We start from the raw sequence: 27,377 nt of genomic DNA, 5'->3' as shown, positions 1-27,377 counted from the left end.
TAAGCATAGCAAGCCACACAATATTCTTAGTTTTCTTGTGGTTCCAAGCATATGAACACGTGTAAACTGGCTGCATCTCTTCATCACGCTCATGTCATAAGCTTCTTACATTTGACATCACTCATTTCACTTTAAACTCAGGTTTTCACTTATCCATGGTGTTTCGTCTCTTTTTGTCATTCGCAGGTCGTCATATCTTCTATATGTGCATTAGTCTGGGTTCTTGTGACATCACCATTCATCTTCCTTCAGTATCTTTTTAGCTTCTTCAGTGACTGTGCTCTGACATTCTCAATTTTGTTTTATTTGTCGATAAGGCTTTCTCAATGGATAGCTGACTGTCCAGGTTTTCTTAGGCGTTGGTACTTCAACAGTTGCTGTTCTTTTGATAGGTACTGGACAGAGTCCCACTGCGGCTCTCTGCTGGTTTAGTTGCTCATCATACGTCACATATTTCGGCGTGAAAGTTCCTGGTACTTCAAAATGAACGATTTGAGTGTGGGTCGCGCTTGGGACCTCCTCTACAAGGCTGCTCCAAATATCCATGTCACTTTTGATATTCTGTCTCGAGAATCTTATTTCTGGACCTGTCTATCTATAATGAATCTGGTTTCCTATAGACAGAACTCTATAGGAAACCCACTGAAATAAACACCCCGTTAAAATTTGATAGTCAACACCCCAAAAGCCTGTTACATAACCTTCAACTGAATAGGACTTACTAACTATGCAGTATTCGATAACCTTAGGGAGACGGCATTCACATAGTGATAAAGTAGCCGTCTATGTGTTCTAAGGATTGTTTATCTTTTCCATTCAGAGTGTGTGGACATCCTCCTTTTTTTCAATCATGAATGGACCCATTAAGCTATAGATTCAACAGTTCCAGATGGACTTGTGGCTTATATTTATGCACGGAGTCGGATCCCTCTCTTTTTTGAGGTAAGTGATCCTAGGCTCTATTTGTAATTGTCATCCCTCCTAGAAGTGGCATTGCCCTGCATGGTGTGCTTTCCTTCATTGAGCCTGACAATTTGTGTTATGGTCTATTTTAGGCTGCTGCCAGCGTGTTATATTGGTTCTTTCCATGGAAGCATTTGATCACAGATGCAAGGTTTGTTCATTTTTCGTCATTCCGCAGTGCATCATGACTCATGGTGGTATTCCTGAACACTATAGTAGCTTCAACTTATTCAGCCTTGTTTGGGGCCTACTTTTCTTCACCACTACGCACAGATTTCTATGGGCTTCACAAACCCCTTCGCTCTGGGGGCACTGTCTTCATATTTTCTTTAGACGTGCATTCTTAAAACTGGGATTTTTAAAAAAAATGTTTTGTAATTGTTTGAATTTGCATGTCACAGGACCATGTATAGGGTTGGCACCCTGCTGCCCTGGTTTTTATGTTGTCAATATAGGTTAATGCACTAAGGGCTTGTGCATTCCTTTTGCAGTACATTGTAATGATTCTCCTGATGAAGAAGTTGACTTAATCATCGCTACACGTCGAAACTGGTTGAGAAGAAAATTGGGGATGCAATAAGTTGTACCTTATTGTTTTGATCCACCCCATTATTAGATCACATGTCGTATAATTAATGTGTTCCCCAACATTGAATGTATATGAAATAAGGTTGTGTGTGGTGATAATTAGAATGCTTCACTACATAATGTCCCACCATTTAGGTTTGTTTTAGTGGTTTGTGGATGAATGTTTAGCACTGAATGTGGATGAATGATTGAATGGCTCGCTGTGAGTGAAGTGAAATGTTATGGATTTTATGGCTTTTATGTATTTTCATGTTTCCCTGCAACACAAATGAAATTTGAAGTTGGTCCAGATTGTAGGGTATTCCTGCGCCTTTCAGCTATCCATCTTTCTACAAGAAACAGAATCCCATGCATAAAATATTCAAGAGAATGACATTTTGCATGCTACATATAAGGCACAGTTTATTTGTGATCCAATACCATTAGAGTATAACCATATATGTTATTATGACCCTCAGCTGCTATCTACAGATGAATTGCAATATGAGAATTGCTTTCTGTGTACTTGAATAGCACAGCCCATGGAAACACCCCATAAGGCCTTTAGTACCGCCAAGAACACACGCATCCCTTCGGAACCTCATGCCAAAGCTGTATTTGCTTCGAAGAGCCTTTCTCAGAACAAAATAATTATCCCAATGTGCATTTATTTGGTTCTGCTACCACAGACACTTCTCACGTACTGGGAGACATGCCAAAAAAACGTGTTAATGGGTTTCCGGTAGTACATGTTTCCTCTAGAGCAGCTTGGCTAACTGCACATCCTCCCCAGATTGTTACCAATACTTAAGAGACAGTAGAAGCCATTCAGTGTCCTGAGTCAATGTTGCTGATCCTTTGTACAAAAGACCAATGTAAGCTGTAGGATTTCTTTGGGCTACCCCAATGTCCACCAACCATGATAATCCAAAAGCTAGCATTCCTATTTGAACACCTATGACTCCTCATAAACTAGACACCTTGTAGGGCTACAATATAGCCCAGTGACATATCAGTTACAGGAACAGCTGTTGGGCCTTAAAAGGCAGTTGAAAAATCTCTATGACAATGATGTCAAATTGCGTTGTCAAAGTCTTGCAAGGGGTCACTTTTCACCAGAACATGGGCCTCATTACAAGTGTGGCGGTCCGGAAATAAGGGTGCTGGTAGCAACCTTCCGGCACCCTTTCCGGACCACCACACTATACGTCTGACCTGTCGGGTGCAAAGGTCCCATTAGGCAGACATGTCAGGAAACACCAGCACTATTAGCAACTGTGCCAGGGTTTCCTTCTCCCCACTACCATGGAGTCCTATGGGACTCCCCAGGAATTGGGAACAACATTTTCCGGCATCTGACATCCCGGTGGCACCGGGATATCAGGTGCCGGAAAAGTGTTACTAGTTCGGCGGCAACCCGCTGGTAGCACCTGCGGGTTTACCGCCCGACTCGTAAGGAGGCCCCATAATTCACTGTGCCAGATTCTCAAAAATTGTTGGTGCAAATGAAAATATGTACTAGCGTATCTAATTCGCCCCAAAAAAAGGAGCAACCCATTTCACAAAGGGCATCTGAATTAACGCATATATATGCGCTCATTCAGATGCCCTTTCCCCCCTGTGTGCAAATAAGGGGGCATTTCTGCACATTTAAAAGCGCATCCCTAAGTCGCAAATGGGATGTGCTTTTAAATGCGCAGAAATGAGGGTCTTCCCCCTGCGCCTGTTAGGAACAGGCACGGTGGGGCGTAAATTATGACAGGGTAATGTATGATATTTTCTCTGTGTGACAGCTACTTGATAGCGCATCTTTGCACTATTGTCCAATCCCTCCTGAAATACGCAGGTCACCTTTGGGAATAAGGAAACCTGTACATTTCATCATTGAACGAAAATGGAAACTGCATTCTCTGTACTTTTTTCAGTTGTGCTCATTTTTAGTATCTGCCCTTCGCACTGTGTCCAAAACCTTACACCAGTATGATAAAGCCAGAAATGGAAAACGAGAAACAGAAAAAGACATATAAAGAGCAGCTAGAAAATGTGTCCTTGGCATTTGCTTACCAGCAAAAGCTTGGAATGAATGCTTATTCTTGCCAAGCATCCTTAGCCAGTAACATTTCTTAAAACGTCATCAAAGTGTGTGAAGAAGCATCTCCTCCTTTTGACAAAGTAGGTGATACATTTCAAACTGCTGTTATGGCACTTTCCAATGGGTTGAGTCGGTGCCGGGATGGTCCCGCCAGGTGCTCCCAATGGGTTGAGTCGGCGTCGAGATAGATGGTTGAGTCTGTTCGACGTGGTTCTGCATAGGTGATTAGTTTGAAGACAGTTGGAGAGCAGGCAGGAGATAGTTTAATAAGCAGCTCAGTGGGTCACAGCAGTTAGAAAAGTGGTGAGTGTCAAAACAAGCTACATGATTCTTGTAGTGGCTCCAAAACAAAGCAAAAACAGTTGCGTCAGCTGAAAGGTGTTCCGGGTGTGAACAGAGATCAGTGTTGTTGTTTAGAGTCTACATTGCTATGGGATCCTGCCCAGTATTTCAAAGGGTAAGGCACGCCCTTTTCCCATCCCAGCCAGGAAGGTTGCCAGAGTGGAGAGCACTTGCAGGAACGGCCACTTCCAGTAGGCAGAGACTTGAGTATCAGTGTCCAGGCAAGCATGCAGGCAGGCTTTGTCCAAGCAGCAGGTCATTTCATTGCCATTTCAAGTAACACGGAAAAAAAGATGATTGTGAAAAATGAACACCCGAGACCAAAAAAGAATGACGTACAGACTCCTTTACTATTTTGATTCATTAACCTCTTGATAGTGTAACATCAAAAGCTGGCGATCTTTTGTTGTTTTTCACCATTTTTAATTGGAAACTGATTGAAAATGCTATAATGATTATTGTCTATGATATTCAAAGTGTGTGACATTAAGCAAGGTATTATACTGATTAAGCAGCGACCTATTGGTTTAATGGTGTGTGCTTGTTTTTAAAGGTAATGCAAACTAAATCCTGCATTGTCTGTATTATTAATTAGAACTATATAATCAGGCAGACTGTATTATTTTATTTTGTTCATAGATTATTCTGCTTGTATATTTCTACACTGTATCAGGTGTATTTCCTTGGTATTGAGAGTTAAGAGCTAACTGTAAATTGCATCATGGCATATTTAAAATAAACAACAATAGCGCTCATTTTTGAAAAATCTGTAAACTATGTGGAAGGGACCTGTTACAATAGCTCTTAGGGCCGAAAACAGGTCTCCTACACATAAGTGGCATCATTTTCGCCTCAGAGTGCAAAAGGGAGGTGTAATGTGAGGGCAGAATCATCTTTATATTTACCTTTTGCAATGTGCAGTGCAAATTGAGTACACATTCCCTGCCACTTACGCAGCGTTTATGATGGGTTCCTTTGGAATCCGCCTGCTTTTTGCTGGTGTAAAAAACAGGTGGATTCCATAGGACTACACAGCATTTATGTCAGCAAGTTAGTGTCATACGGCCGTAAATCCTATTGTATTTGTATGGTAGAGTGGAAGGAGGCGGAATAGTCAATTATAATGCATGCTCCCATTCCCCTATAAAAATGTACGAAAATTAGGAATATTGTAAACATAATGCATACAATATTTCACATTCATTTTATAAATTGTTTTAATTTACATTACTCCTCATGGAAAATGAGCCCATTGGTGTTACAACATGTCTTTTATTTTTGATTCCAGAGGTTTGGAGTGAGATTGTGTCTTGCAGGGCCATGGTAGTGGAGTTACCTGTCATGATCTCTGCTTCCAAAAGGTCAGGGTTTTCCCAACTCCCTTGGAAGCAGATCCATAACCCAGGTTCCGAGTGCCAACCAGTCCCAATTGGGACCTTTTGGACCCTGTCCTGGCGCCAGTGGCACCAGGCTCATAAATATGTCCAGTCCCAGCGCTGGAAGCGCCAGGCTCATAATGCTTGGATGGACTTACCTGCAGCAGACCATGCTGCTTACTTGCCTGCCAGTTGAGCCTCTGATCCTCTTCTGTTTGGAACTACTTTTCCTGTTGGGTGGGGCAGGAGCCACTCCCTAGATTCAGAACACTGGAACTCTTCTGGAAAGCAGGAACTCTTTTCTTACCTAGGCGTGGCTGTGGAAGGAGACACCGAAGCACTACAGGAGGCTATTTAAACCACACCCGGTGGATGAATCTTGCTTTGCGTTATTCTGCAGCCTCTGCAGCAGAACGCTCATCGTGTCTTCTGCATCTGATCCTGGGCCTAAGGAAAAAGGCTTACCATCCTGAATCCAGTCTTCAGCAACACCTATAAAGACAAGAAAGAACAGGTTAGCATTACGGTCTTCAGTGACAGCTCTTCACTTACCTGGTCCATCGGCTGTCACCAACGCCTCGCGCTGCATTCCGGCATCTGAAAGACAAAGGCTTACCTACTCTTCGTGCGCTCCGGAGGTCTTCACACTGCATTCTGGCATCTGAAAGACAAAAGCTTACCAACTCTTCGCATGCTCCGGAGGCCTTTGGCGCTGCATCCCGGATCTGAAAGACAAAACAAGGTGCGTTTAAAGACATTGGGGAACTTTAATACTCATGTGCCATTACTCCTTTCCACATCTAACCCAGTGAGTATTCTGGCACCCTGCAGCCGCTCCGAAATTGTACCTGCAAAATAAAAAGACAGTTAGAGCGCATCGTGAAGCAGGCAACAAGCGCTTACTTACGAGCTTCCAGGCGCTTCTATTCATCACACGGGCTCCATCTTCAACTCACTTCAGCCCGTCATCCGCCATCGCCGGAACCCTGCAAAACAAGAAACATCATTACTAAAGACTTTAAAGACATTAGAATTACTCGAAACTTACAGTTCGTGCAGTAAACGACGGACAGCAGTCCTCTGAAGTCAAGAGGCCTGCTCCCCTTATCCAGTGAAGAAACTGGTTACAGCACCCTGCCCCGAGGCAGATGGAGAGCACGGCGTTCAATTACCTAAGGTGAGAGCGTTACCCTTTGGGGTTCTACAGGAGAAGAGAAAGGGAAGAAGAGAGAGACATTCAATAACCCAGTTCCTTAATCCCATATTTTCTATCTGCAGACATCTTACCCTTCAAGTCAGACATACAGTGCACAGAGGTCCAGCCCAAAGAGCCAGCCGTGTGTTACACATCACCTTTGCAGATATGGTATACGCCCAGTCAAGACCGGCGCCTCTACGGGAATCAGGTGAGCGTTACATTACCCATGTCTGCAAAAAGGACCGGAAATAAATAATTGTGGAAACCTTGTTCGGGGATAGGTCATTACATTTCCTTGAATAAGGCCCCACTCAATTCAAAGTCATTATAAACAGAGGGCCAAAAGGTTCACAGAGCCCACACTCATTAATATAGTTTTGTGAACAAGATCATAGGTGAGGAGGGTGTTTGATTGTAGCATATTGTCTTCAAGACAAAGGCTCATAAAATGACTGGCTCTTTTGTAATAATGATACACTGTATATAAGCAAAAATAAATAGAATATGTCATTGATTGGTTTGGATTAGAAATCAGAAATCGGTATCAGATGGTTCAGTTTACAATTGGTGTTGGGCATGCGTAGAAATTGTTATTTTGTGCTGGACAAACTTCACCAATAGAAAAAAGAGAGAATTATTGAAATAGACTTGTATCTGTTTATTGATTGAGTATTGGTAATTGTGTCTCCTCTACAGCTACATGTCAGTTTTAAAAGAATGTCAACCCATGTTTAACAAAGAGATTACACAGCACCAGGCCATTCCCAAATTACTCCTCCATAGAGAATTAGTGACTCAAGATTTAGGGAAATGGAAAACCCAGATTAATGTCATACTAGCAAATGTGAGACTAGACATTTAGAAAGAAAATTGACAATTGGAGCAATGATTACAAAAATGATATTCCGCCACTACGAAAAAAAGATGAACAAGCACTGCTGGAAAATCTTCCTGTGGATCTGTTCTTCCAGCATAAATTGGTTTTGGTTGAATGCAGAGTAGCGGGTAGAGACACTGACATTAAACAAATATCAAGACTCTACTCGAAAGACACCAGCAGAACTGATGCATCTTCAGAGAATGAACCATCAGAGACTTTACAATATAAAAGTGCTTGAGTTTTCCACATTTAAATCAACCACCAGGTGTTTTCCACATGAAAATCTATGGAGAAAAGGATCACATTCCGTCCAAAGGTTCCCTAACTAAAGAAAAGTGCATTATTAGTGAAAAAAATTCAAAACATTGCAAAAAGGTCAGACCATTCCCACATTAAACTGTACAAACAAATGCGAATTAGATCTGGATGCCTGAAATGTTAACACCTGATGCAAAGCTGGTGTATATTGCTAATTACTTTAGGTACAAATCTATATTTCAATAGCTGGGTCATAGGAGATGTTGTTTTTGATTTTTAGATAGCAAATGATATGCTCCATCCACAATGTATAGCACTTAATAGTGGGTAACCCAAAAAATGACATCAACATTCTGCTCATTTTGGGCTGAAAAAATTTTGATTAAAAAGTCCAAGTAAAAGAAAAGGTTACTGTCCCTGGAAACACCGGACAATTCTCATCACCTTTAAAAATGAAGAAAGGCCAAACTTTGGCAAATGGAGGAGCCTTTACTAAGTTGCCTAATCTTCAGCAACCAGCACTTTTCCTATATCCAACACCATTGGTGTAGCGCCAAGAGTAGACCATTTGAATCACTGATAATCATGGGGTACATCTATTATTTTGATTTCATACATGAATTGCGATCTTGTGACCTTATAGGTATTCATTGTTATATCCCATTAAATATCCGTATATTTTAAACCGTTCTTCATCTCTTTGATAGCACATTATGCACATTTGCAGGATTCATTTAGGATAGGTGTGGACCCTCCCCTTCTATGTAAACTTCAGCCAACTAGGGCAGATTCTGCATGCCCATATAGAATACCTCCATGTGACATAGAGAGAAAATGTAAGCACATCAACGTTTTTTTCGCTCATCAAGAGACCATTTAAAGATGCTCCTGGAGATTAATGATCACCCTCTCCTTCTCTCAGATTGCCTTCTATGTCGCTGCATTAACCTTTATCACATCCACTGCTGGCTTTATCACCTATGATAGTTTGGCCTGGGAGACCCCAGATCCCCTATCTGGGAATTCATGGCCTCCTTGGCCAAAACACTAATAGAGTACAGCTGATCATCTCTTGTGTCCATCATGCATCCATTCGCCATTATTGACGATGCCACCATTCTATTTTCATCAAGACTGTTTCCTGATCATTAGGTACCAGACACATAGGTACACTTCCTCACTCAACCACTTCCTCTGTCCACCATTGTTTTCTAATCCCCTTTCTGTTTTGTATGTCTCATTGTCTTCCAAACTCCTTGTCTTCTTTGCTGTGTGTTCTTGTCTACACCATTTACACGAGACTACTTTCAGGATTTTGTACCTACAGTATAAATTCTATTGGACAGGGCATCAGCGCCGTAAGACCACTATGGTGATGAACGTCACAGTATAAAAGCTGATTAACATAACATATGAATATTAGTTGAAATTAATGATCCCAAATGGATCATTATATGGAAAGACAACTCTATTGGAAGGGCTATTGAGTCGCAATCATTTTCGATGGATCCAAAAAATCAATTTTTGGTCCAATAATGAAGATTCTTACAATCCAATTTGAGGATACATCTGTACAGGAGGGATAGCTTAGATGTAACACACTCATCCTGGAAATAAAACTACACCGAGCTGCATGATTTTGGTACCTGCCTGCTCCCATGCTTAGAGGCTGGAGTCTGTCATGAAGTGCGTTATTAGAAACCATTATTTTTACCTGAGATTGCTACATTAGAGATGTACTAATGCTTCCTTCAGATGGTCAAAGAACAGGTTGATCTGTCCAATAGCTGTTAGGATTGATGAACAAAGAAGACAACTGAGTCAGGTGTATTTGGATTTCAAAAACACCTTCTCCATTGATGCCTACAACTGTGGACATACACCCATGCAATACACGACAATACCCCAGGATGCATATATGTCCCCAGCATTTGTTAGAGTACTGGTTTCTTCATGCAACCATGGAATAATTTACAAAGATTATCTCAAATGTAAATTCCTGTGGGATTACTGGTCCATCTCAGAGTACTTTTAATAACCCAGTATCAGGGTATAAAATCTAAATGAAAATGCTGAATCCAAAGACAGATGCACGCAGTAAGCACTTGGATAACGTTGTGCCGCTTAGCCCCTACCCACAACTCCCACTCCCTGCTTACCTTTGCTTTGTCGAACTTACCTTCACTCCTGATTGATCATCCACTCGCCCGCCCTCCTGTGACGTAAGTCTCCTAACTCTGAAGTGGGTAGGGACTTCTTCCACAGGGTTCTTTTTTCTTCTTCTTTTTACTTTATTATTCTGTGTTGCACTCTTTCCGTCGGAAGCAGGGGCCACCCCCGAAGCCCCCAACCCAATTATACCGAACATGGGGAGCAGAGGAAACACCTGCAAACCCCATTCAGAATAATAGGATTCTGGACATTTGTTTTGTGCCGAAAGTGTTGTAAATGAGCATTTGGCATTTTATATTCAATATTTTGGGGCAATACCTATGCAAACATATCTAATTTCCCAGCACAAGGTGTATGATGAAAACAATGTATTCCCCACAGTTAATGTGGTTGGACGAGTTTACCAAATTATTGAAAATGGTGGAAACAAATGAATGTGTACCACTGGAAATGCATGGATGGATGATACTCTTGAACTCTCTGCTGGTTACAAACCTGGTCAGCAGGGTACTCAAGTGGAGGAGCTGATGGCCATTTATCAGGCTATCCTCACTGCCGTAAACCATCAGTTCCAGGAGGTTGTCAATATTACTGATCCTGACTATGCATGACATATATTTGTAGAGCCTCTGGTAAATTGGGAAGGCATGGGTATACTTTGTGCTAATAACAATCCTTTGAAAAATGGAAAACTGATTCAAGATATTAATGATTTGGTGATGTCTACCAATGTGACAGCATATTGCAACAAAATCAAAGGTCACTCTAAAGTGGATCATCCAGACTATGCAGGCAATGGTTTGACTGACCACCTCTCCAAAGAGACACATCTACAGTTGGACTTAATTGGTATGGAAAATCTCATGTCAGAGATCCAGGAAACAAAGGTGACTAGATCACAGTCTTATGCTGACAGTGAATTATCAGAGGCTCAGTGGAATATGTATCCTCCAGAGCAGATTCAATCATCGGTCGAAAAGGAACGTCCAACTATTAGAAAATATTTTCAATTCTTACAAGAATCAGTCAAATTTCGCCTTTCTCAATAATATTATCAGGGGAGAGAAGATTTACAAGTGTTTATGAAATTCCAAAAGAGACTCCAAGACGGACTTCTGATTAGAACACAACAATCTGGTTACACACAGTGGATGATACCTACCTCATTCAGAAGCATTATGTTAAATCATACCATGATTCAGTGACCACCAGTTATAGGGAATTTCAAAGGACTTTAGAGATTGAATGTGCAATTGCTTATTGGCCACCCATGGGTTAAGAATTTACTCTCTATGTAAAGAGCTATTTGGTGTGTTCAAAATTCCAGCCACGTTCTCCCATACACTGGGCTCCCACACAGAAAAAAGGTATGATATTTCATTGGTCAGATCTACAGATCAATATTATCCAGCCAGTAGTTTGCTCTATTAGAGGAAAAAGGGATCAAAGGAAAGCCAAGAAGGATTTTATCCACAGCTCTCTGATTCTGCTAAATCCACAAAACTTCACAATTGACATCAGCCTGTCCTTCAAGAAACAGATAGCCAAAAAAGGCCCAAATGGCTGGGTGCCAAATATTCACCCTTTGCAAAATCAACCCTTCATTCTTCTGCAGGACTTCAGGACTGTAGTACAGGAGCTTCTGATCTCACACATCTACGGGGGAAATGCCTTCCTGACAGGGCTCCAAGAACTCGCTTTGCTCCCCTAAAAGCAGTCCACCAGGCCACAGCTTGTCTTATTGCAGGTGTGCCGAAATTCAACCTGATCACCCCATCGTAAGCCAACTACATTTGCTAGATCTCCAGCCTAGGATACTGTTCAAGAATGTATGTATCATCTACAAAAAAGCAGTCAAGAGTAGCACACCAGCATACCTGGTGGCTAAGCTCCACATATCTGGCAGAACATGCTCCTCGCACAGTAGATCCACCAACCAGCTTGAATCACAATTTGTCCACAAAGAGAGGACCCGCAAACAATCATTCTCTTGTTACATGCCCACCCTATGGAACTCGATCCCAGTATCAGCTCGGCTCAACAACACCTGATCAAGGACTAATCCTACTGGATTCCCAAATACTGGCTACCCACACCCTGCACAGTGCTCCACTGACCTCAAGCTAGGGCCACACTTTAAAGAATAAAATAAAGAATGAAAACAAGTTGACTGTGAATTGCCTATTTTCAAAATGGATTGAATGTCTCACTGCTTCAAACTTAAATGATCAATCACATCTTTTTATTTTTTGGCCCTCCTCATAGATTTGAGTTCAATCAGGGTAGACACTTCACTAGTGAGGGGATGAATAATAGGTGTGAAATCATGGGTGTGGAAGGAAGACTGCACATTGCATATCACCCTGCACCCAATGGTGGAGTGAAGAGATAAAACAAAACAATTTTGGAAGTCCTTGGGATGTTTTTGGTTGACTTCAGGTCTCGTTGGGATGTATTATTACTTCTGGTTCTGATGGCTTGGCGATCTAGGTCCCCATTGGTTGAAAAATGGAGTTGCTTCAACATCTGTTATAGCCAACAAAGTAACTGGCATTCAGAAATGCCAATACTACTCATGGGTACATCAGAAAATGTAGGAGGCATTTATAGCATGCTTTCACGTATGCCCAATGACAAATTGAGATAGGCCTAAGAATGACAACTTTGACAAATTGAGATAGACTGTAGGTTTGAAAATGCACTAAAACCACAAGATCGCAAAAAGACAGTATGAGTTTGGTGATCAGGTCTATGTGTAAGACTTCCAGAGGGACCAATATAAGGAGAAGAAATATTTATTTTCTTGGAGAGAATCCGCTATTAGCGCCATGGTTCATGCCGGTAAAATACCGGCACCGCCTTGCGGGAAAGGTGAATTACCGCCCCATTCCAAGGTTGGCGGGCGGTAATTCCCCCTTCCACCATTGCCCTTCCCCATTCCCATTTTTGGCCCATAGGGCTCAATGGGAATGGGAATGGGGAAGGCGCTAATTACGGTACCGCAAATTGCGGTACCGTAATTAGCTCCCCGGGTCCCTTTGCGGGTTGGTTTTTAACGCCTGCAAAAAGCAGGCGTTAAATCCCCCAACCCGCAAAGGGACCTCGTAGTAAGGTACCGCCATCCGTGTAATGAGGCCCAATATCTCCTGTAAGATATTTTGTGAGATATTAAGAGATTGGAATAAAGATTAAGTATATGGAGAAGGAGGGGATGCTGAGTCCAAACGATTGGAAGAAAATGTGTTGCGAGTTTAATAAGCTGGTATTTGAAAGGGCAGAATACATGCTATTTTGCACTAAATGCACATACTATGAGAGTGGAGAGAAGTGTGATCGACGATTGGTGAATAGGCTTCGGATTCAGGAAAGGATAGAGCCATCTGTTCCATTGAGAAATCTAATGGATCTGTAACATTTGTCCCAAAAGAAATCAATGGTGATTTTCACAGCTTCTATAAGAAGCTCTATGCTCTAGAGGAGGGTGATAAGGGAGACTTACTTGAAGTTATAAGAGACATAATACTTCCGAAACTTTCTGATGGTGAGAGAGCAAATTTGGATGAAGATTTTTTGGTTGAGGAGTTGTGAAAATCAGCCTTGATTCTTAATTCCAGAAGGTGTCCAGGCCCAGATGGGTTGTCCATGGAATTCTATAAATAATGCTGAATTATGTCTATGAGCTTCTAAGAGACATGTAAAAGGCCACAAGAACCGGCGAGGTCCTTCCAACATCAATGCGTCACGCATCCATTTTGTCCATTCTGAAGATGGATAAGGCTCTGGCATCTCCATCAAACTACTGCCCTGTTAGCCTCATTAATACTGATATGATTTTGGCAAAGTCACTGGCGAGGTGGCTGGAGGCAGTTTTACTAAGGTTTATACACTCAAACCAGTCTGGCTTTGTAAAAGGAAGACACGCCACAACCAATATGAGGAGGCTGTTCCAGACTACCACACAGGTGAATGGCATGGACCAGGATTCAGTTGTCTTCTCCTTAGACGCAGCAAAGACGTTCAATCGGGTCCGCTGGAGCTACCTGTTTGCTGTGTTGAGGAGGATGGCTTTCGGAGAATCCTTCATGAGTTGGGTTAAGAACTTGTGCACAAGCCCCCCTGCGGATGCGTCAACTGATGGTGTACGCTTGGAACCCTTCAATTTGAAATGCGGAAAGCAACAAGGTTTCCAGTGTCGCCTTTGTTGTGTGTGATTGCAATTGAGCCCCGGCCTTAAATATCAGGCAGGATTTGAGAATAAAGGGGGTTAATTATGGAAGGGTCACCCAAAATCTCTGTTTATATGTGGATGACTTACTCTTATTGCTGAGAGACCTGGACAGCTCACTGCCGGCGATGATGGAACCGATAGCTGAGTTCAGTGTTCGGTCTGGATGCAAGTTAACTGGTCCAAATCGGAGGCATTGCCTGTATCGATGCGCTGTGAAAAAGAAATGATTGTGGGTTTAAGTTTTAGATTGTGCCCAGAAAGTATTAAAAACGTGGGCATCTGACTGACTGGCAGAATGGGCAACATAACGTTGGAGAAAATGGGGGGACTGCTGTTCGGTCTGAAATCGGAGTTGGAAAGATAGAAGCTGTTGAAACTGTCCCTGTTGCAGAAGGTTAACGCGCTGAAACTGAATTGTGTGCCTAAAATTACTTGTGTACTTTGTATGTTGCCTTTGCCGTTGGGGAAAAAGATGTGGTCAGAGATTGATGTTCTATTGCACGGTTTTCTATGGGATGACAAATCTCTTTGAATGATACTCTGGAAGCTGCAAATACCTGTCGACAGGGGTGGCTTTGGAGTGCCTAATTTCCAGGCCGACCATCTCGTTTTCACGGCCAGGCGTTTGGTGCCTCTACTGGATTCAGAGCCAGATGAAAGGGCCAGGGCTGAAGCCAGATAAAACAGGCCATTGATACCTAAGGCTGTTCTTTCAAGAAAATCAATGCAGCACTTTGCCTCCACATCACCGTTCCGACTTCTTGCTGTTTTGGCTGGAATGGTTCTTTGGGGGTGTCCACTGGACAGGGGCTCTTAGGGCAGATGGGAAATAGCTTACTTTTAGCCAGCTGAGGACTGAAAGGCATATTCTGTGCTGCAATATTGAAGAATTGTGCACTCTAAAGAGGGTTATTTCAGATGTTTCAGAGGAAGACAAGATTGATTTTGAACAGATGAATGCTCAGGCTGGAACAGAGGGGCATCAAGCAAGCAGGTATTACAAATTGATTCTGTCCTCGGCCAATTGTAATGCTGCTTTATTACAAGAATGGTCAGCGAGGGTGTCTGCTGAAATGACTGAGGTGCGCTGGGCTAATGTAAGGTCGAGACAAGTTAAAATGCTGAATAGGGTCTTTTGGATGCCTGAATGTCTGTATAAGCGTGCTAAGTCTGATACGGATGAGTGCTAGGGGTGTTCTCGCAGAGCGGGAACACTAGAACATATGCTGTCAGAGTGTGTTAAAGTAAGGCTCTTATGGGAAAAGTTGACCTTCATTTTCAATAGAGTGCTGAGGATGTCCCTTGATTATGATTTTGATACCTTAATACGGAATGATGATGAGCTAATTAATGATTTGACTACTGAATAGAAAATGTGGCTGTTAAGGGGCTCTTTTATGGCTAAGAAATTGATCTTGAGACACTGGAAGACAAAGATTCAGCCTGAGAAGAGCACATGGATTGATCAAATGTGCAAGCTTGCAGTGATGCATAGAGTTATTTACAGACATCAGAAGAAAGTTATTTGAGAGTATCTGGGAAAGATATTTGGAATTGTACTAACTCTGTGACACTGTTGGGGAAGACAAGGTGGGTGGGCAACTATTATCTCCTGTAGTTTATATGATCCAATTGCCAGGAGGGGACCAGGCAGAGGAAGGCTGGGTTCACATCAACCAGATAAAAAGCTGAAGTGCCTGAGCCACTCTAAAACAAACAGAGGGGGTATATGAGGCTATGATAGGTTCAAATGAACCAGCTGAAAAGCTGTCATTCCTGAGCCACTCTCAGAAAAATAGAGGCACCATCTCAACCTTTAACTGAAATGGGCCCAGACTAAAGATCGAAAAGAAAATGTTAATGAAGAATGAAAGGCAACGATTGTGAAGAGTAAGTAAGAATGTTTAAAAGGAAGCATGGACATGTCTTATATGATGCCAAATAGTTATTCCGAGTATGGCAGAAAGTAGGATGTTCTATACAATCTTCGTTCTTACTTCATATTAAATCAGCCTTTCCACCTCTCCCTCATAGAAACTAATAGACATTCTTCCAGATTGGTGACCCAGAGTTATACTGGGAATGCTGAATTCAGACTTCTCCTGGTAATGCTGCCACCTTTGACTGAGCAGCAAGTTAACACTGAGCGCAATTTATTCAAGGATTCCAGTATCCTTGTCACAGTCCTTAATTGAGGCACAGTCCCCCCTGACAGACTCCCCAAACATTCCCACACCAATATAGATGCATCTTTGGCCAGCCTAGTCCTTCCTTCATGTTTATGTATATTTCATTCTTTCTTCTACTACACCTATGTTCAGGAGGTCCTGGGACCCCCCTTTTGCTCCTCTGCACCTCTGCCGTGCTCTGCTAGGCTTTGCAAGGCTCTGCTGATCTCTCGACACTCAGAATAATACCCAGACAGCATACCATGAGACGGAGACAGGCTTTGTTCATGACATCAGGTTTATTCATGCTAGACTGGCACACACACTGCATCATTGTCAAGTGCAAGAACTCAGCCCCTGTGCTGAAGACGGAGCTGTATAAATACGAATTCTGAGAGTGAAAACCAGCCCCAACCTTTTTTAAATATACTTTAAGCAAAACTTTCCATTTGACATTAATCTCACACCTGGCGATTAGTCATTCTATGCTTTAACATTCAATTTGAGATACATTTTGGCACTTGCCACTGGATTTCCCGGTCCAGCGACCCTTATTTGGTCATGCAGCTGTGTCCTTTTGCTAAAAACCCAGACACGGCATTGTTAGCTGTCTGGTCCCAGACTATTATCTGATTTCACAGGCTAAAGTGGCAAGATTAGGGCTCTGTGGCCTTGAAACTTTTCGTACAAGAGGCTGACTTATTTCAACACTATCTGCACAAATGAGCTTCACTAAATACCTTCTATTTGTCATTAAAGGCAAGGTTTGAATTTAAAGGGGTGGTTAGTATACAAAATAATTAATTCTTTTATGTCTGGTCATATTTAAACACTTGATCATTTTCTACCTGATTTTTTATAGTATATTTCCATATCCTGCCCTTCTCAATACATCATTCATGATTTAAAGCATTTAATACATTTATGACTTTATAAACACAACACAATTTAAAGCAGTCACGTTTTAAGCACTATTTGAAGGCCTAGATCACCCCACACAGATTTATATACCTAGTTTAAGTGGAGGGGGGCTGCCCCCACTGCATTCAGTTGTGGCTACCTCCTCTTCACCTACAAGTACGCTCCCAACGTTCCCCATGTCTGTTTTTGTGTCTGTTGACTATGAGAAGGACTTTCCACCCCTTCCCAAAGACAGCCCGGGGAGCCCAGCAGTACCAAAGGGTAATGCTGGGCTCCCAACGGTTTAGGTATTTTGCGGCACTGCAGAGCAGGCCATTATGTAGTCACTGGAGCCACAGTGGCTTCAGCATGAGCCTTCTGATCACTTCAGTGCAGGATCAGGCTCAGTTCTACTTGTTGACACCGCACAGCATATCTCAAGGGTGTGGAGCATCAATCACATATCCCTCTGATCACTTCAGGATTGGGCTTGTCTCCACATGGAGACACAGCACACAGCGCACAATATGATTCCAGTTGCTGGACAACCGAAGATCACAAAAAAGGAACAACAAAAAATGATTAAATGTGAGCTCACGTTCGTCAAAGAATGCTGCCTCTTCCTGAATTGAAAAAGAGCGGCAAAAGTGCACCAAAAAGAGGAAACACTTGAAGGCTACACAACAGCCTCTCACTGGCCAGCTGCACATTTGTCCGCTCCACCCCCACCTGCCGGCAGCACTAATGCACATTAGGGAGGTATTTCATTTGCCAGATCCTTTAAACACAGATCCAGAGAGGAATGACCTCTTTGGAGACTATCTTGTACCAGACCCTTACTGGCTCGCAATCCACAAGGCCATTGGGACACTCCTGATTAAAGAATGGAGGGACATTGGCCATCCTGAGTTACCCCGTTTTGTGGTCTGGCAGTATCCCCCAGCTGGTTTTGAGGGGCGATTGCAATGAGTGCCTAAGGTGGACTGTTTAGCCTGTGATCTGTCCACTCAGACATATGCCCCTTCAGAGAGAGCCACCTCGGTTGACACTACAAATAGAAAGATTGAAGTGGCCTGTGAGCTGACTCATTCAGCCTCCAGGTTTTCAGTTTTGACAGGCACATTTGCAGCCTACATTGCTCAGACATTGGTCAAAACCGTTAAACAATATTTTGAGTGCTTATCTTCAGGGGCACACAAATGTCATTGCTATTGCATCTTCCTTTTCAAGGAAATATGGTGTTTGGTCTTCAGATGGAGTATCTCATGAAGAGGTCAGCAGAGGGCAATAGCATTGTTAATCCAATCAGGCTGCCCTGCCACATATATATGACATGCAACTGATCACCCTCAGTGATTCAAGGTGCCTAGTCCAGGCATCCCTTTCGAGGCAGTGGAGCAGTCCAAGTCCCCCTCCAGTGGACAAGTCTTGGCCATCCACATTTGCTGCAACTCCACCAGCCCAGACGTCCTGACTATAAAAGGGATGCTCTTCTACCAGTGGGGGATCGCCTGCGGGAATTCCTACCTTTCTGGCAGAAGAAGGTAGCACATGAGTGAATTCTCAAGCGTATTGCCATGTGATCTGCAAACAGGTTTATATCTCCACCTACCTATACAGTAACATTGGTCACTCCAATGCCTTCCAATCACTTCAAAGATGAAGCAATGAAGGAGGGAATCTCCACTCTATTGCTGAAGAACACAATTGTTCTGGTGGGAAGCAACCAGCAGGGACACAATATATCCTCAACATTGTTACCAATACAGAAAACATCTGATTTTAAAACATTTTTATTGAATTAGCTGATCAAATCAACCTTTCATTTTATACAAAAAATAAGATTCCATTAATTCAGACAGCACATATTACCTTCACACATAAAACCATGAAGAAAAGAAGAATAGAAAAATACGGAATAAAATCTGGTAAAACATCTGGGTGCTTCCGCCCTGTGTTGACGATGAAGCCCCTGAACGACTCTGTGATGTACTGAGAGTTCATAATGGTAACATTGATGTCCATCATTCCCTTGGTCAATAGAGGCAACTGGTTACAATCCCTGGTTTACAGGGATGCGTATTTGCTTGTTCCCATACTCCCACTGGACCAAGTGTTCCTGTGCTTTGCCTTCATGGGACAACATTATTAGTTCAAGGAGCTACCATTCAGCCTGGCATGGGTACCCAGGTTGTTCTCCAAGGTTATGGTACCAAACAGGGCATTCCAATGTTTCCATAGTTAGATGACCGACTAATTCCCGCTCCTTCTTCTTTTGCGGCCATGTCGGATGTGCAGACAGTGTTCAGAACCCTGCAAGACTTCAGCTTTCTGCTCTGCTGGTACAAGTACCATATCCAACTAAAACAGACAATTCAGTTTATTGGGGCACTCTTCAACACAGGAATGGCAAGGTTGTTCCTTCCGAGCAATTAGATGATCAAACTGCAGACGAGATTGTGGGGGCTTATGGCCAAGTCAGCTCCTTCTGCAAGAGAATGGCTGATAGTCCAGGGAGATATGTCAGCCAAAGCACAGGTGGTGACATGGGCTCAATCTCATCTCAACCCCTGTTAAAGTATCTCCCACACTATCAGGCCTTGGCTCCTCTCCAATTCAAAGTCCTATTCCTTGGGCCATGTCCAGCAGAGGGGGACATTGAATGGTGGCTAATTCTGATCATCTGCTCAGGCATGTGATGGGTCTTGAAGACGGATGCCTACCGTTTCAGTTGAGGAATGACTCAACTCCCAGGTGGTACACGCTTACTGGGCAGGGAGGAGTCAGGGTGTTCTTCGAATTGGAGGAAGCTCTCAGAGATCCGCATGGCCTCTCTTTATTTTGCCCCATCCCTGCAGAGATGTAGAGTAAACTTGTCTGTACAGACAACCATGTTACAAAGCCATAGCTGAATCACTACAGGGGAGGGAGGGCTCGGGGCATATAATTATGCTTTATGTTATATTTTTGCAAACTTTTTGATTAACTTAAACATTACAATGGACCAATTGGACGGTCCACTTGCTTTGAACTTGTACATCAAAATCATTTGTAACATTTATTACAGCCTTGAAAACGACCAGTGGGTCGAAACACGTGTCGGCTGTCCATAACTTGGAATAAATACTATAATGTATTCAAATTATCTGTTTTGGCATATCATATCTCATACCAATAACATAACTACGATTTAATATTCCTTGGGCGCGAGTCACCCATACCCCCAATCTGTTGTATATGTATCTGTCCTCTATCTACAGAAGGGTGTAAGCATATCCTTTGTGTGTGCAAGTGTGTGCCTGTGTAACTTTGTGCAGAGAAGTGAGTTTGCTTCATGGCTAACGTTACTCTGTTGTGTTGTCTCTAACGACATCAGCACAGCTGGATATTTGTCATTAGTCACTTCCAGTGAGGCACCTGTATCCATGATCAGTGTTGAGGTACCTGTATCCAGAAAGACCTGAGCTGGATAAGGTTTGACTGGTTGTCGGAGAGAATATCTCTTTGCAGATGTAGATGTCGAAGTCCCTCCTGGGGGCTGGCCAAATGGAGACTGGCATCTTGAATTTCTGGCTCTTCAGGCTGTCATGCTTATGGGGGTCATGAGGGGTATTCCAGGGACTCTCTCTTCAGTTCCCTCTCTGCTTGACTTGTTGACCACTCCACCAAACCTAATCACTGTTGCTTTTGGTAGCCATATCTTTGTTAATCCTCCAAGATGCCCATAGTAATTTGCATGGTCATCGAAACTCCATGTTATGTAGCTGCAGTCTCCTTCTGGGTTACACCAAACCAATTTTGACCATTACCTCTTGTTGTCCATGGGATCATCAAAGGTTATCATCTTAGTTGTGAACAATGGGCACTCCTTTATCTGTGTCCTTATTTTTATTTATTTCTTCTGTCTTATCTTCTTCACCATTTGTATTTATATTTACCTGTACTTTCATCCCTATTCCTTTGTCTGTCATTTTGCGGCATTGCGTGATACAGATCTTAATCACACATAGTGCTCCTAGTACCAGAATAGTGTTCCTAGTAATACCTTTAGTCTGTCTTCCATCCATGTTGGCATCCATGAGAATATATATGACAGCCAGCTTTGATCTTTTCCAATATCTTTTGCTTCCTCCTCCATCTTGGCGTGCATTTTCGACAATGTTGTAACTGCTTCTGTCAGTGTGCCATTTGCTTCATTGTTTACAGGCTCGAATGTACAGCAAGAAAACCTGATCTTGGCGCAAACTCCTCCTTGTGTTACCGTACGAAGGTGTAGAACATATCAGTTCTGGAGGGCCACCAACCTTACTGCTCAGAGCTCTTCTTTTATTGCGCTAAAGTCATTTACAGTTGAGTTTATGGTCTGTATCATCTCGTAATCCGAAGCCATTTAGTATTTGTGTATGTCTGTACAGCTGGAACTACTGATGCAGAGAACGTCTCTGTCCTACTGAACAGTTGATGTTCAGGTGGTACGTTGTCTAGTGATGCTTTCGATGCCGATGAGAAGTAGTTCTCTCTTTTTGCTCTACTCACTTCTACTGACCTCTTCTTTCTTCTTGCATTGTCCATCTTAGGGAGTTCTGCTGTTTTGAGGTCTTTTTGTGGCACTAGTAGTGCTGGTGTATTGATGTGCACCGATTAACATACTCCTCCCCAGTTGGGTGGCAGCTTCTCATATGGCTTAGATCTGCATGCCCAATAATGATCCACTAATACTGCCTCCCCAACCTTCATGCTTGAATGCTTTTCTGTATACTTGCACTCTTTGTTTTCTCAAACCTTTACTGAACCATCATTATGGAAACACAAGGCTGCTTTCTTCAGTGGTATTATGGTCATTGGTCCAACTTCATTGCCCACCAAGGTCAGTAACTTTATACTTGCATCCCATTCCTTCAGGCATTTGTCGTTCTCTGGTTTTACTGTGTTTACTGGAGCTTGTAGGAGTGTGTGTGCTTTGCTGCCTTCTACTCCCTCCTTCGATCCTTCAGCTGCGCACATTTGGCCATGCACAATCATCTGTGGTCATTCCCAACATCCTGGTTCTCCTCCTATTTCCTTGGGTCCCTTCTTTGGACATGGCAATTGTTTCAGTGTTGTTGTTTTTGTCTCTCCTTTCTGTGGCCCGTCCGTTATGTATTGTATAGCCTAGTCTTTTTTTCCAGTAATCGTCCATCATGTCAAGTGTTTTTATATAGCTGTCTTCATTGAGGAATGTTGCCTTGGACATCCATCACAAAGTTGTCTTTCTCCCTTGGAATCTTCCTCAGGTTGTAAACATGGATAGGTACATAAGGCATTGTGCTCTTGCTGCTGTTATTTCAGTTGCTACAAACTTTCTCGAGGCACTCATGGCATAAGGTATTAGTGAGTAGATATAGCAGCTCTCCCCTGTGGTTTGTTTACCTACTTTAGTCATGTGCTTGTACCACATGTTATTAGATACTCAAGCAGTATTAGTGAGATAGAGATCAACTCCTTCCATGTCTGCATCAGCACTATGTCTACCCCTCCTTACTGTAGTTATAGTGCGTATCTCTCCACCTGACATGGTCATTCCCCCTGCTGTGGTTTGGGTTGTGTTAGAAGAGTTCACAGCAGTATTACTTGCAACAGTTGACATTCGTCAAAGGATGAGGGTGAAAATACCACATGAAAATAAGACCCAGGACAAAATAACCGTTCTTTTAATAATGCCACCATCACTTACACCTCGTTGACCCCTGTGTAGTCTTGAAGATGTGTGTTGCCCACCTGAAAATAACTAAAAAAGGGTGTTATTGTATTAATTATTTATTAGTTCAAGCATCCCAAACTGTGCGTGTTCTAGGATCACGAAGTACTGCAAGCACAGAAGGGTTTCTTATCTCTAGGTGTGGATAAACATGGGCCAAATAGGCTATAGAAAAATGGAAAAGCACATTAGGATGGCTCCTTCTTGCACTGTTGGATCTCCTAACAAATTGGACAAATTGACTTGGAAGGTCTCAAGATGAGGTTCAAGGGGAAGCATGGGACGAATTAAATAATAACAGTCTCACTTTCATGATGAATGTTGTAAGTGTGCGGAAAGAAACAAAAATTAACAGACAGTGTGCCCTCACTCTGGATGTGTAGGAAGTCCTTTCCTTATCTTTCTTGCTCTCAAGCGAGTAATCATACGGTGGTATCTGCTGGGTTGTGATGCTTCCAGGCAATTGGTTTCTTCCTCTGCTTGTATCGTTGGCCTTTTCATTGTTGGTGCTAGGAGAGGCCACCACTTTGCAGGGCTTGATGTCCCACAGGTAGTTCCAAGTCTTTTTCCCATCTAGTTTTACTGCTCGCTCAGTGACCTGCTCCACTGTATATGGTCTGGTAAAGCATGGCTTAAACCACCGCCTGGTGAAGTCCCTTAGCAAAACCTTATCGGCAGGATACAACTGTGGTTGCTTTAAATGGTCCTTATTTGCTTCTGGGGCATTGTTTTCTCCTCTTGCTTCAGGCCTCTTCCGTTTTCCCTGCAGTTGACGAGAAATGAAAGAGGCACTAGCCATCAAGGAAGCGGTGTACTCATACATTTCCTGACACAATACATCAGACATTTTTTTGCATCTTTTAGAGCCCTAGTAGGAGGAGCCAGGGGGAAGTCCCATACGCCTTCCTGTTTCCACCTTGTGTGGTGTTAAATTGTAGTCGGACCCTGGTTTATTGTGCCACGCGAATAATGCTAATGGAAGGCAGTGCAGAAAACTATTATTAAGCGTCTTTTTAATTTTGTAATGCCTTCTTTTAGGAGACCATTGAGGCGCTCATCCAGACTGTTTGCTTGTGGGTGATAAGCACACGATAATTTGTGTTGTATTCCCAACAAGGTTTTGATGTGGTGGAACATCTCATTGGTGTAGTGAGGACCATTGTGAGACCACAGGACCTCACACATGCCCCATCATGGGAAGATTTCTCGAACCAAGAGTTTTGCCACTCTAAGTACATCAGGATGGGAATAAGGACCGGCTTCGATACAGCAGGAAAATGGGAATGCAACCGCTATCATGTAGAGGTAGCCCTGGCATACTTGGAGCATGTCAACATAGTCGATGTGCAGGTTCTAGAATGGACCTTTTGGGTGAGGTATCGCTCTTCTCACTACCCTTAGTGTATGACCTGCTGTGAATTATTTACAAACTAGACAATTAGTCATGAATTCTGCCACGTGTTCTCACAAATTAGGACAGAACCAAGCTTCTCCAATATGAGCAGCAAGCACCTCCTTCCCTATATGGGTAGGATGGTGTAATTGTGTCAGTGCAGTGTGCAATAATGAGAATGGCATTACCACTTTTCCTGTGTTATTTTGCCGCCATAAGGCATCTGTCAGAGATACTGTACATCCCCTCTGTATCCATGACTCCTTTTCTTTCCTGGTTGCAGCCCCCTGCAATTCCATAATCTGTATCACTGGCAATGTGTTATATCCTTCCTTTAGTATCATTGTTTGTGCATAATTGCACGCTAGGTATAAAGAACCATTTCTAAAATTTCCCCAAAATAGGTGGCACATTTTGCTTCTGCATTCACTGCCTCGTTGTCCCTTGAGATGGAGTCCTCCCCCCTCGTGTGGGCCTGGCATTTTGCCACTGTCATGCGCAGTGGGGACTGAAGTGCCTCTATCAGTCTGCCCAATAGGAGTGCATACTGTACCGGTTATCCATCAGCACATCTGAAGCCCTTCCTCAGTCATCGTGACAGCCCCGAATGCACTGTGGATGTCACGTAGGCTGAATCTGAATATACTGTTACTTCCTTGCATTTGCTGTGGTCTAGTACCAATATTAAAGCTACTTATTCTGCTGCTTGTGCTGATACATGTGATGGTAGACATGAGTTTGTCACCACCTTGCTCATCCCTTCCTCTCTCAATCTCACTACTGCTGTCCCAGTATGTCTTTCCCCAGTCGTTTGGTCAATTGTTGATGACCCATTAATTTAAAGCACATCTCCCCCTCAAGTGCATTCTCCTGTACTTTTGGGGTGTCGCTAAACTGTTCTTTGTTGACCATGCAATCGTGCACATAGTCGCCCTCCCCCATGGTGTTGGTGATGAAAGTCGCCTGGTTGACAAGTCGGTTTCACTATCTTGAGAGCTGGATTTGCCTGGAACACCTTGTACTCTGAAGCTCTCTGTGTTGTGAATGTACTTTTGGGCCTTTCCAGTATTGCGAAGAGAGCATGCTCCACATAAAGAGAGGTGCTGCATTCCATGGTAATACTCGCTGATTTGTATACTGCGTATGCTGCAGCAGCCAATGCCTGTTCGCATGCATAGTGTCCTCTTATTACTGGGTTTAATTTTCCACTGTAATATGCTAGAGGTTTATGCCCCATGCTTGTCTTTTATGTCAGTACTGCAGCCATTAGCAACCCATTGGAGTGCAAGAATAAGAAGAATTCACTTTGATATTCTAGGATCCCTAACACTCGAGCTGTGCATATTGCTTCTTTCAGCTCGTCAAATGCCTCAGTAATTTCTTGTGTCCATTGTAATGTACCCCCACTCTTTGTGCTTCCTTTAATGCACTCAGTAAGGGCCTAGTGTAAGTGCTGTAGTCAAATACCCATGCTCTGCAATAATTGCATAGTCCTATAAACTGCTGCATTTGTCTTATGTTTGTGGACTTTGCTGTCTTGAGTATCGCCTCTGCTTTTTCTGGCATTCACTTTTTGCTTGTCTTGTGGTATCAGTTGTCCAATATATAACACTTCCTTCTGGCAATATTGTAATTTAGCCTTGTCTACCTTGTACCCCTTTTCTGCTAGAACAGTCAACATATGCACAGAGCCCTCTCTACACTGTGTCTCTGTCTTGCTGCAAATCAATATATCGTCTATGTACTGTATAAAAACGCTCTCTAATTTTACATTTCCTAATTCCATTTGAAGGACCCTGTTAAATATGGAAGGTGATTCACATAACCCTTGAGGAAGTCTTGTATGTGTCCACTTCTTTTTTCTATATAGGAACGAAGTTAAGACTTGGGAGTCTGGATGTAGTGGTATAGAGAAGAAAGTATTCTTCAAATCTATGACCATGAAGTAGGTAGCATCCGTGGGAATGCTACACAAAATTGTCACTGGATTCGGAACTAAAGAAAATTCTCTTATACATTATGGTTCAGAGGGCACAATTCCTGTATAAAACACCATGGGCCTCATTACGAGGTTGGAGGTAGCCATGCTGCTATTTGCGGCATGGCTGCCTCCAAACTCGTTCCAACTCTGGCCTGATGAATGGAGCAATTACCGGTCCATTCTAAGGTTGGAGGGACCGGTAATTCCCCATTCACCAGGGCCATTCCCCATTCCCATTTGAGCCCCCATAGGGCTCAATGGGAAGGGGGAAGGCGGCAATAATGGTACTGCAAATTGCGGTACCGTTATTGTCCCCGGTGTCCCTTTGCGGGTCCCGTCCTTAACGCTTGCAAAAACCAGGCGTTAAGGAAGAACCCGCAAAGGGAATTCATAGTAGGGCATTAAGGGATTACCGGCACAGGTGCCCTTACCGGTGCCGGTAATCCCTTACCACCCATCTTGTAATGAGGCCCCATGACTCCCTGTCACCTTTTTGACAGGGTACACTGCCATGTTGCACAGTGATTCTGATGGTATTAGGATGCCTTGCTTCACTAGTGTTACAATTATTTCATAAATACCCTTGTCTGCCTATCCACAGGCCATCCCCACACCCTCTGGTCCCCCCGTGATATTCAGTGTGCCCCCCCCTCCAGCCTACTTCTGTAGGCTTCTGTCCTGATACATTCTGGTTTCACCATCACCATCTTGTGGCCAATGCTGGATTTGACTTTTATGGACTTCATTAATTCATGGTGTGTCACCCTTTCTCAACTCTCATGCTGAACTTCCTTTGCATCTTGTACTCATGGTGGCCCTGAATCATGCTGTTCCATTCATCATCTTGTATCCTGGCTTGCAACATTATGTGTTACTACTGACTTCTGCAGTTGTATTTGCTGTCCCCTCTTGCTTCTCCACTCTTTTTGACTGCTTACTCTCTGTTCTCTCCTCCTCTCCTTTTCTCCTTTTTCCTATCTCCTCATCTCCTCCCCTTACTTTCTTCTATGCACTTACTCTATCAGATTTGTCCCTGGACCTAGTATGAGAGCAACCTTGTCTGTCTCCTCCCCCCTCCTCTTAAGTTTGTATTCCGAGACCTCCAGCAGGCCCATAGAGCTG

Source organism: Ambystoma mexicanum, chromosome 10 (genome assembly GCF_040938575.1).
Source record: "Ambystoma mexicanum isolate Mex_15411 chromosome 10, UKY_AmexF1_1, whole genome shotgun sequence".
Lineage (NCBI taxonomy): Eukaryota > Metazoa > Chordata > Amphibia > Caudata > Ambystomatidae > Ambystoma > Ambystoma mexicanum.
This window is presented reverse-complemented; position numbering follows the sequence as displayed.